Source organism: Lemur catta, chromosome 1, assembly GCF_020740605.2.
Source record: "Lemur catta isolate mLemCat1 chromosome 1, mLemCat1.pri, whole genome shotgun sequence".
In the NCBI taxonomy this organism is placed as follows: Eukaryota; Metazoa; Chordata; class Mammalia; order Primates; family Lemuridae; genus Lemur; species Lemur catta.
The window spans coordinates 175,828,415-175,840,608 of record NC_059128.1 but is presented as its reverse complement, the minus strand read 5'-3'; the positions used below and the strand labels follow the sequence as shown (position 1 = coordinate 175,840,608).

General features: G+C 35.4%; 1 long non-coding RNA gene across 2 annotated transcripts in view; it reads right to left on the bottom strand.

The window, feature by feature from the left end:
• LOC123641367 overlaps nt 1-12,194 on the bottom strand; it is a 111,578-nt gene that overhangs the window by 69,594 nt on the left and 29,790 nt on the right. The window contains exon 3 of one of the 2 annotated variants that reach the window (XR_006736279.1): nt 10,480-10,512. The exons of the other annotated variant lie outside the window; for it this stretch is intronic. This is a non-coding gene — a long non-coding RNA (uncharacterized LOC123641367). Of the gene's footprint in view, nt 1-10,479; nt 10,513-12,194 lie in introns of those variants that run through there. 2 annotated transcript variants of the gene reach the window in all.

Genomic DNA, 12,194 nt, shown 5'->3' with positions numbered 1-12,194 from the left:
GCTTATTTTTTTTTTTTTCCGGCTCAGAAATACATATTTAGGCAGATTTCAGTTTGGGTATATGTAGTCCGACAAAGTTAATGGTCTCATCCTTTAAAAACTAGACTTACTTTCTCTTTTAAGTTATGAGGATATTAATTTTGCTTTGTAAAAGAGTAAGCAAATTGAGGAGAGTTCTTATGGTCCCTATGAAGTGAAAACTACTCAGCAGAGATGGCAGCTTCTGTTTACTTTGAGAAAATGACTTATATATTCCAGGTTTTATTTTTCTCCTCTGAAAAGCAGTATCATTGGAATTGAATGGCATTTCTCAAGGTAGGTTCTGTGGATGCTAGCTAGTCTTGTGTGCTATAGAAAAAGCAAATGCATTATCAGAATTTTTTAAAAGATGTTGCCATTTCTAAGACCTGTATTACAGAGGATGGAGAGTAGTGGTTTTCATCCAAAAGTTGGAGACTCTACATGCCAGTTCCTTAACATATCAGAATCAGAATTTCTTGCATATGTATGTACAATATCAAATCTCTGCCTTGTGATCAGTAGGGCAATGAGGACCCAATTCTCAACAGCAGAGAGGAAGGTGGACTTCATAATCATAAGTCAGCAAATTACAAAGGACTATTTAGAAAGAGTTCTGCCAAAATATATGGGAAAGAGGCCCCAGTATTTATATGGTAAAATATTAATCAGTAAAATTTACTGATTAGAAAAGGGGTCATATTATGTTTTAAGGGGGACAATGACCTCTTTGTTAGTTGATATTTTAATGTTTTAAATGTGACATGAATTTCTGTTGATTTTGGAAGCCATTTACCTCTTCAGTGATTCTTTAAGTATAAAGCATCAAAGGTCAAAGAATTCTGGTAAACAATGCTTCCTACCCCTTGATGATTCGAAGTGTACATTAGCACACTGAAGGTTCTCTCTGTAAACTGTTTAACTCCATGCTTCCCAAACATGTTTGACCATGCAACCCATAACATGTACTTGTACCCCAGGGAACTAGTCTCCTTAGAACAGTCTTTGGGAAACATTGACCTCAGATGATTTCCAAAATCTTATATTCTTTCAAGAATCTAAACCTGAATAGTCTGATTTGTAGCCCTCCAAAGTAGTGCAAAGATATCTGAATATTTCAACAGTTCCTTGTAGTTTTCATATTACTCTCTCAAACATGTTTTAATTCCAATGTAGTATTTTATAATTGAGTTTTACTATTCCAATTTGACACCAGGAAGCCACAACATGCCAAAGACCTCTGCAGTAGAAAACAATCTGACATTAGAAAAATAATCAGGGCTGCTCAATTTGCAAGATCTTCTCCAGCCAGCACCACCCCTCCCGTTCCACATCCCCAAGATTCTCATTCTTCAGAAGTTGTCATCCAAAATTCCCCATGCTTCCCACACAGTTCCTGTGCAATAACTACTCTTATGCTCCAAATGACTCCTGCTTACCTCACTTCTTCAAGATTTAGAGAAATGCTGTATTATGGAAAGAACTAACACTAGTTAGAGTTAGACACTCCTGGGTTCCAATCCTGGCTCTGTCAGCCATCAATTTGAGGGCCTAGGCAAGTTACTTTCGTAATTTATTTTCCTTGAAAACGGAATGATGACCTCTAAGGCTCTCAGGGATAAGTGTGCCTTGATATAGAAACACTGAATACAAATATTTTTTCCGTTTACCACTAAACACTCTTATTTTCTTGTATTATTACCAGCATTTCAAATAACTTAAAATGAAGATTTACTACATAGATATTTATTGATACGAAACTGTTGCCATGGTGGTAAAAATGGTTAATAGCCTAGTGAGAAGATCAATCATCTCAGCACAACCATTACCCTCAGCTCTTTCTGCAAGATGCATTCTTCACTCCAGGACACAAAAGCAGTATTTTCCAAGATTCTTCAGGGCTTTATGTCCATAAGGGGTAGAGAGCTTTGCAATGGATTCGCATTTCTCAGGCAAAGAGTCCTGAGGACTGTACTTGGAAAGGAGGTGGTAAATGAATAAAGAGGAGACCAAAAATCCATACCACTACTTTAGTGAAGCCCAGTAGCATTGCATGGTAGTATTTTGAAAATCAAGGGTATTTATTCATTCATTCATTTAAAAATACTTATTGACCGCTTACCAGGAGTCAGGGGAGTGAAGGAAATTGTGGTTTGTCCATATTCATCCTTCAATTACTGCTGGTTCAGGAGGATGTTTCCCTGTGCTCCAGGAGGAAGAGGGGTGGCCAACACTACGGTGAGCAGTGGCTCGTGGTGACAGCCAGAATAGCAGAGGAGAATGTGGAGTGGAATGGATGTGGGAAAACCCCCCTCCTTACTGCATATGCCCGGGGGTTAACTACTCTCCTTTAAAGAGGGGCTTATGGACCCAAATTGATTTTTAAAGAATGAGTCTGGGTGATTAATTTTTTGGAATTTAATTAATTCCAGAAGGAGCAATTCCAGAAAGTAAAGCTTATGTACTGTGCATTATTTAGCAATGGATGGCCACATTTTTCTTTAATCTTCTTGGATATACATTGCACTTAAATTAAAAAAATAATAAACTAGGAAAATTATGTGGCCTGGCACTGTATATTAGATAGCAGAGAAGCAAAACTATCTATATTACCTATTCCAAGCTTACTTGTTACCAAAGCCAATTTCTGATATAAAAGATTCATGGTTCTTTCTTTTGAAGTTACATAAACATAACCTTCCCAAAAATTATGGGTGGCTCAGTGTGTAGGCAGTGTAGTCATCAGTGTTTTAGTTAATATATGGTTTGTTTTGCAAAGAGTTTTGAACATTTAAAAGGAATGTTCGTGAATTTCCAAATACTATGTTTGCTGTAGCAAGACACTCAGAGTAATCATTACCTCCAACTGTGATTTCTGTCTTCCCTACTGTTGTGCCCTGTGTGTGCTTCTTTTAAAGTTGACAGACATTCTGCATTTTTAGACTCCCTGACAATAATTATGTAGTTGGTGAACAGCAACCCTTCAGCTTAGGTGCCTTTAGTTTCTACTTAGACCCAATCATATGATCATGAAGCACTTCAAGAGGTAACACAAAATCAAGTATTATAACAATATAATACCAAGAATTTAAGTGATAAAGGGGAAAAAAAGTTATTTTGAGTGAAATAGAAGATGAAGCACATCTTTTTATGGAGGTTCTTTTTTAATATAATAAATTGCCCCGGAACAAATTATTTGAAAATAATTTACAAAATTACCATTAGAAATTATATGTATAAGCTGTAGCAAAACCTTTGTAAGACTTTAAAATCTTCTGAATCTTTTTTCTTTCTCAAATATTATAATATCTTAATGATACTGTTCAAAAACAGAGTTATTACCTAGTAAGTCCATGGAGATCTTTTTTTCTTTAGGACTTAGAGTACAAATTATTTCATTTTAAGACTCCATCCAACATGTCCTTTATAACTGTTTTTTTTTTTTTCAGGAATAAAACACAATTAATGTAAAATTTTATCTAAATATATTAATATTACACTTGAAATATACAAATAGAGCCAAAAGCTTAACATATTAAAACTATATAGAAATTTCCTCAGCATGTATAGTATATATGTATGTGTATATACAGAATTTATCATACACATTACATATGATGTATACATTTTTCTTATAAAATATTAGCCATATCACTCAGATGTCAAGTGAGATGACAGACTTAAATCATTTCTTACAACTCTCAAAGTTAACAATTTGAAATTTTATGATTTAAAAAATATCACCTATTGTTTTTTATTAAGAATTTTCATAAAAATATTTCTACCAAAAAATTTAGTGAAAAGTAAGGAAATAATCATTAATAGGATCAGCTATGTCTAGCTCACAAAAATGCAAGCTCAAAAGAAGTTTGACTCCATTATATAGAAGACAGGTTACATGTAATTCAGATGTCAATCATATAAAGTCAAAAAATATGTACATATTTTATTCTTTAGATACTAAACTTACAAAGATACAGCTTCAGGAAAAGGAAAATGAAAAATAATGTATTGATACCATGGCAGTTTAAAATTGTAGAAAAATTTTATGTGAACAAACATGATTTTGAATTGTGTATTTGTCTTAACAGAAGATACATTTTCTGAAGTTTGGGATTACAGACCAAGTCAGAACACATAATGGAGAGAAGCTGCTTCCTTTGCCTTATTAGTATTGTATAGGAAGGACCTGAACTTGACAATGACTCTCTTTGCAATTAAGTTAAATAAGAAAATATATTATGTGGTCAAGATATTGCAACACATATGAAATATTTGGGGCTTCTATATCAAAAATCTCATTACTTACTGAACACCTTCCCAAACACAACACAGTCAAATTTTCCTTTCCTGAGCCCCTTCTCAAAGGCTACAGGGTTAGCCAAACAGAAAAATAGTGGGAGAAGCCAGAATGAGATCAGATCCAAGCAATCATCACTGAACCATTTTCTAACAGGAGCCAATATGTTATCCCTGATAAATTTATCCCCGATCTATGTTGAAGATCTCTTCTTATAGACACTCTTCCATCTTTTATTATATTTATATATACTTATAACTTTTCTAGAATCTATTTGTGATTGACCTGTGATCCCTTCTAGATATGATGAGTCCCATTCTTTTATTTATCCATTTCCTTTCTATTGTGATCTCATATTTTTGAGTAATTCCTTCTTAGGCAATAGTCGCAATTCAAAGCATCATAAGTTAAACTCTTATCTCCTATAGTTGTCAGCTTGAAGATTCAATTTTAGAAACCTACATTAAGCAAAAAAAAAAAAAAAAAAGACCCAAACTGATTACCAACAATAAAAGAGAAAATAGGTTAGAAATATCAGGTTTAAACATTTTTTTCAGATATATAAAATAAACCTCAGTGCACTAAAATTCAGACTTTGAATGCATTCTTTTTTCTTGTAAATCTCCACAGAGTAATAACCACATTTTTGCTTTTTCCAACGTGCTTCAAATTTAGAGTTGTCCATCTTAAAATTTCTATTGCTGATTTCACATGCATAAAAATTCAAAGAATCTCTGAATTTGATACTGCAGAATTTAATTTCTTTAGTATCTTTTGTATTGGTAAGAGTGAATGTGTCAGAAGTCACTGAGAGGTTAGTTGTGAACATAACTGGGGAGAAGGAGATAGTTACGATACATAGCCCTCAGAATGGAGGTCCACTCATCTAATTGCCTGAAATTTATACATGTGATATTAAAATATACTTCATAGTTCACTGAGTTCTCTTGCAGAACTCCTCAGATGATATTTATTGCCAGGCCTTTAAAACCAAGCAAAACATCAGTTTTTTCCAAAACGTATGAAGAATGGAGCTCCACTCAATATGTGTGAGTTAAGAGTCTCTACGTTTCTCACTGTGGTGTCTCTAGGATTGTCTCACCCACCTATTTCAAGAGCATGCCCATGAAAAGGAATCATCACCAACTGCTTTGAAGGATAGCCTGTTTTTTTTTTCAGGCACACTAGCAGGCAAGAAAAGGGAATGAAGAGGCAAGGTTAGGGCTGCATATCCCTCTCTGCCCTGTTGGCATTGCCCTCAGCCTTTGATGTACACTGATCAGAGCTGGTGAAAGCCAGTTGTACCCCTTGTCTTACAGACGAGCACATTCAGGTTCACTGTAGGGAAGGGGTCTTCCTTTTGAAACCAAGCTCTAATCCTAGTTCAGTACAAAACCACACCCAACCCTTCCTTTGTAAATATGTGTTAGAGTCAGGGAGAGACATATATTCAATAACAAACTCAGTTCCACTCTCATTTCCCTCCTGTCTAGCAGAAAAGGAAACATACCATTTTTGAGGGTTGCAATGATTTTGTTACTTAGGCATTTTAATTTCTCTATAACATCTTATTATAGAGTTTTAAATTTGTCCATTTATCCTACAGACAAGCAGCTACATTGTTTAAATATAAACTTACATAAAATATCTTTAAAGCTCAATATTTAATAATTCAAATGAGGGGGAGAGACACTAAAAACATACCTGTGGGACACATGTTTTGTTTTTTAAATTTTAGAATGGAAACTCTTACTTTCAATAAAGTACCACAAGACCATGTAGCAATTGCTGTATTTTAACTCTCTTAACCAGGCTTTTGGAGAAATAATGGCTCAGAATGCTAACTCTTATCAGTAAAACACATTTCATGGTAAATTCAGAAAGCATTGAGTGGAACAGATGTATGCTCTTTAAGGGCCATTTATTGCACCAATCCTATTAAAAATAATAATGTGGCCTCTCTCTTTATAATATTTTGATCCTTCCTTTTGCTATACATAATACCATAAGTTAATACTTTACATGAAAATCCATTTCCAGGAAAATCCTATTGGACTGCTGTACTACAGTAAACTCTAATCTCTGAAAGAGAGGGAAATCGTCATAAAGAATAACATTGTCTACATTTTAAATAGACGAGGTTGTTTTCTTTTGTATTTAGTGCAGGAAAAGAAGGACTAAAGAAACGAGGGCACTTTCAAAAGACTTATTGGGATACTTAAAGTAAATACTGAAAAGGAGGATAATTCCTCCAAAGAAAAAAGCAAACCCCCCAAGCCCAGGATGGTGAAAATAGATGTCATTTTATTCAATTGAATAAATGAATTCTAAACATGAATACGGCACATAATGAAAGATGACATTATAGTCTTAAAGAACCTTTCAATCTAAGGCTGGCAGTTTATAAATTAAAGGTACATATATTCATGCAGTGCAATTATTTGTCAAAATTTTTGTAAATAATTTTATAGTTTCCTCCCACACAAATGCATTCACAGGGCACAGATAAATGAGGAACCATTTTAATAGAAGAAGGGCTGTCACAAACAATGATAAGTGTTTTTTTTTTTTTTCTTCTCTACTATCTTTCTCACCCCAACTCTTCTAAAAGGGATAAACAGACAAAACCCATTGTAGAAAACAGGGGCCCAAGGGGAAATCTCACTCTGCATGCCTCCCCCTTTATCTCAATCATTCATTCAGCAAATACTTATTGATTGTACACTATGCACCAAGCAAGCTGCTAGGGGCTGGGGATACAATAATGAGCATAATACACTTCCATTCTTCAAGGAAATTACTATCTAGGGGGAAGAGAAATCTACAGGCTATTACAATGTAGCACACTAAATTCTCCCCTCTGAATACTGTATTCTGTGATAGCAAGTAAAAACACTGAGAATGCCTGGAATTTGAAGAGATACAAAAGGTTTACATGTGAAAGGACAGATAGGGTTGGGTTAATTTTATATATCTTTTTAGATCAGAAAATGGAGTAAGATATTCCACCACCTGCCTCTCTGGGTCTTCTCCCACTCCTGCATTCCTTACATCCATCCTGCCTATTCCTCAGGCCAGGACAGTCACCCTAATTCTTTTTCATGTCTTACAGGTAATCTTTCAAAAAATAAGCAGATAAAATCATTCTGGGAAAATTCTGAGTACAACATGTCTGCAAGGTGGTGTCTCCCAGAGACTCCTCATCCCTTTAAACCACTATTTAAAGCTCCTAAGTAGAAGTTTCATCTGAGACATTAGAAGAAATAGATATCAGACCAAGATAAGATGTGATATCAACAAATTATTTTCAAAGGAAATTGGTAAGTAAAATATAAGTGTAAAACTGTATTTTACTTATACCCACATTGAGAAAATAAGAGTCAGGAAGAGAATTTTATGGGAGGATTGATAAGAAATATTTCTGTGGTGAAAGGGATGCTATAGGCATCTTCTATGCCCAAAGGGAAGGGCAAAAGATGTTTTCCTCTTCAAGTCAAAAGAGAGGAGATTCAGAGGGACCACAACCTGCAGTAAAGCAGCCCAGTAGACGAGTATCCGACTTCCACCTAGAAGGCTTGGTGAGCAGGAGAGACAGGCTGGGGGCTGCTTTGGTGGGGGAGAGATTGAGAGCTGCTTCTGTATTGGGATCGGACTGTCCTCCCAGAGTTTTTATAGGCAAAGAGTGCCCAAGAATTTCCTATTGACCAGATATTGGCACTACAAAAGAGAAAGCCAACTTAGAGCCATTTAAAATTGCTGAAGAGGACTGCCCTGAGAGACACCATCTGCAAAGGCACTCAAACTCCAACAGAGAGAATCTGGGTAGAGAACTCTGAAACACTAGAACTTAGGGGGCCAGCAGTAAACAAGAGGAAAAAGGATCACTCACATCAGGGGAAGTCTGACCATTTACACAGAGTGGGGGCCTCTGGAAACAAAAGCAACTTTCAGAGAGAGTCAACTTTGAACAGCTGCCAAGCCCACAGAGTGCAATGCCAGCTTGACACTACCAATCAAGTAAAGCTTTCCTATCCTCTTCCTCTTCTTTCCTCAGCCATTAGGGTCAGAAACCAAATAGAGCAAAAGAATGAAAAGAAGAATAAACAAAAATCCTGGAAAAGAGATACTAGGAAAAATTGCCCGAAATTTAGAAAACAGGCCAAAAACATAACCACGTGTACTTTCCATTTCACACTGGAACACTGCCTAACAGGTTTACTCATGAGGAATGAATCATTATCTGACTAACTATCTCTCCTGATTAGGGCTCAAACTCTGGAATTTAAAAATAATGCAGAGATTTCTATCCAGAAGAAAATATAACCCAAAAAGGTACAGTTCTAGGACAATAACCACTTAGGAATTTAGGAAACTTAATCAAGCTTTCTTTTCCTAAGTTACCATATCTATTCCTCAAATGTTCCTAAACCAGCTTTATCATCCTATTGATTCCCTCATTAATAAGTTACATAAATTTTTGACAGGTGCCCACTTTATAATTACATGAAAGTCATGCTTAAGCTTATTAAAAAATACTTTCATAGACAATCTTTCTCTCTCTCTCATTGCCAACCACCAGCCTGCGCAGAAACCCAGCCAAGGCAAGGGAGAAGATTTAATGATAATTCAGCTCCTAAGTGTTCATTATTACACGTGACTGTCCTAATTTCAGAACTGCTAATTTATATTAGCAATATAAAGTTACTTTAAAAGTTTCAGTTACCTGAGAGAGATCATAAATGTCATGCATTTGTCAAAATTATCTTTTCAGAGATAGAGGAATACTTCCTTCAATGTATTTTTTTTTTCAAATAAAAGGACAAGAGGAGATAAAAAACAATGTTGCCTTTGATTTTAAAAAAACAGAATTCCATGAATTCTGTTTGTTCTGCTTACATTTAACTCCTAGTCTCCTATACCTGCGGTCTCCAACCCCTGGACCACAAAACAGAACAGTCTGAGCCCTGTTGGGAATGGAACTGCACAGCAGGAGGTGAGCTGCGGGCCAGGGAAGCTTCATCTGTATTCCCAACAGCTCCCCATCTCTCACATCACTGCCTGAGCTCCGCCTCTTGTCCGAACAGCGGCAGCATTAGATTCTGCATTATGGTGAGCTGTATAATTATTTCATTATATATTACAAGGTAATAATAATAGAAATAAAGTGTACAGTAAATGTAATGCACTTGAATCATCCCAAGAGCATCTCCCTGGCCACAGTCCATGGAAAAATTGTTTTCCATGAAACCTGGTCCCTGGTGCCAAAAAGGTTGGGGGCCACTGTGTTAAACTGCAGAAGGATGATAGGGAGAAGTTCACATGCTCCACTGGGAAGAAACAAGAATAGACATTTCTTTGTTCTCCTTTCTATTTGATGTTTCATATTTAGTGAAAAAAAATGTTTTTGATATAATTGATAGAGGTTTCTCTTAAAGATAGTACATTTAAATTCACAATCGCTGTACATGCTAGAAAATATATTGAACCATGTATTCATAAAATATAAAAAGTAAGGTCCCAAAGTAATGATTTTCATCACGACAGTTTTATTTGAATTCTACTTCATCCAAATGATACAAATGATACCAATAATGTATTTTTCTTGAGCAATTATATAAGCAGATGGAATCTTATTATAGATTTTTGCATAGCAACAGTAAGATTAACTATAACCAAAGTTGAGATGACCTATAAAACCTGGCACAGCTTGTGCTATAAAAGATGTTAACATTTTAACATCCCAAACACAGAAATTCAAATGAAATAAAATGCAGAACTACAAAGAAATAAATGAAACTTGTTAAAACACCTTTTCATTAAATATAACCTTTGAACAGCATACCCAAAAAAGACGTTTAAGTCAATAGAAGTAGTAATGCATGAGAACTACATGATATACATAATTTACAATTCACAATTCACACTAAATTATGTTAATGATTGCTCGTGTTAATGATTATTAAATTTTCTGTTTTATATTTCTTTCTTTTTGGAGGAAGGAGAGTCAGGATAATATGACGTATTTTTTTTGAAGACTGTAATCAATTTTAGGGAGAAGACAAAATGTAACATCTTTGAAAGCTGCAGTCTGATTAACTGAGACTTTGAACTTGAGAAATGAAGAATCTGGAGAACTGTAAATGGAGGCTTCTCTGCTGCTGCTTCTCCTGTACACAGCTTCTACTCATTTCTGGCTAGTGGGGTGAGAAGACAAGGAACAAAGATCACATCCAACACACAAAAGAGCCAAGTGCAGCAGCTCTTACCAACCGTGGGCATTGGCTCCCAGAGAGCAGCGCTCCCATCCAGGCAAGCACTCCAAGTTCTGCCTCAAGGAAAGACTTCACCCCTCCTTTATTGCTTCCCTGAATTTACTGAAAACCAATGACAGAAGCAGCCAAAATGTAGGGATTGAAGACTCATCATTCCACAAGGCTGATATTGCTGACAGTGCCAGAGTAGCCTCTGCCAATATTTAGCTTGAAATGGCTGATGGGGACAACTAGATACCATCCTACTTTTTCAAACTGCAGCTAGCTTTCCTAAGTAGAGCACAGACAATAAAAGGGGAAAGAAGTTAAAAATCAGAAAGAGACAAAGGAAAAACATGAAGTTCGTCATATTTTAAGAAAATATCTTGGTTTTGGAGATTCATTTTAGAAAAAAAATTGACATGATTTGGATTGAAATTATTTTATTGCATAAGAAGATATTCCACAGCTTCTGGAGTAAAAATTGAACAACAACAAAAGAAAAAAGCAAACAGACTTAAGTTTATGTATAAGTAGCAAACAGTAACTTTGGACTATTAAGTAACTTATTGTGTTAAGCTTGTTTCTCCTGCACTTTCCTGGACAGTCCTGAGAAATATAATATCCTGAAAGTTAAACACAAAATAATGTATCAGATGATAAGCATGTTGCAGATTTATAACTGCTGCTTATAATTTTGGAAAACAGTTGATATTGCCACTTACTCAAATGCCAGGTCCATGCTATGCAACTAGCTGTTCAGCTTTGGAGAATGACTACACAAATCATTTGAAGAGCAGCTAATCAACAATTTAAGAAAAAAATGTACACATAGTATCTAGGAATTTCTATGTTTTGGGTATCAAACAAGTTCATATGCAAGTGATAAATTCCAGCCTGCTGCAGCTGAACTAATAAAGTTGCCAGGGAATCGTATTCTACCTAAAATATATGTATATGGATTCTATTACAATTACATTTACCCAGATGACATCAATTATTTTAAGAGTAAAGGGCATTTCTTCACACCCCTACAAAAAAATTACTCAGAGTAAATTATGTTTTCAACAAATCCTCATATGTATTCAAGATGCCCACGATAGCATTCATATTTTAGTCATTAAAAGAACAGCTTCTGGATCCTGACTTGAATGTGTCCTGTCATCACAGCTGAGAAAACAAAGGTTTTTACTGTGCAATAGTAAGTATTAGTGTGGCATTTTCTCTCTCACAATCTCGGTGATCAATATTAAAAGGAAAAGATATGTTTGACCCAGCATTTATTCATAGTTACATCCATAAACCTAAACCAAACACAAATTTTTTTCAAAATAATGGTACTTTTTAGTCATAATGATATTTTCCTTTATTTTTGTGTGGATATTGAAATTCAGGATGAAATATATAGAACCTAGGAAATTCTTTTTTTTTTTTTTTTTGAGACAGAGTGTCACTTTGTTGCCCGGGCTAGAGTGAGTGCCATGGCGTCTGCCTAGCTCACAGCAACCTCAAACTCCTGGGCTTAAGTGATCCTACTGCCTCAGCCTCCCTAGTAGCTGGGACTACAGGCGTGTGCCACCATGCCCGGCTAATTTTTTTTTTTTCTATATATATTTTTAGTTGTC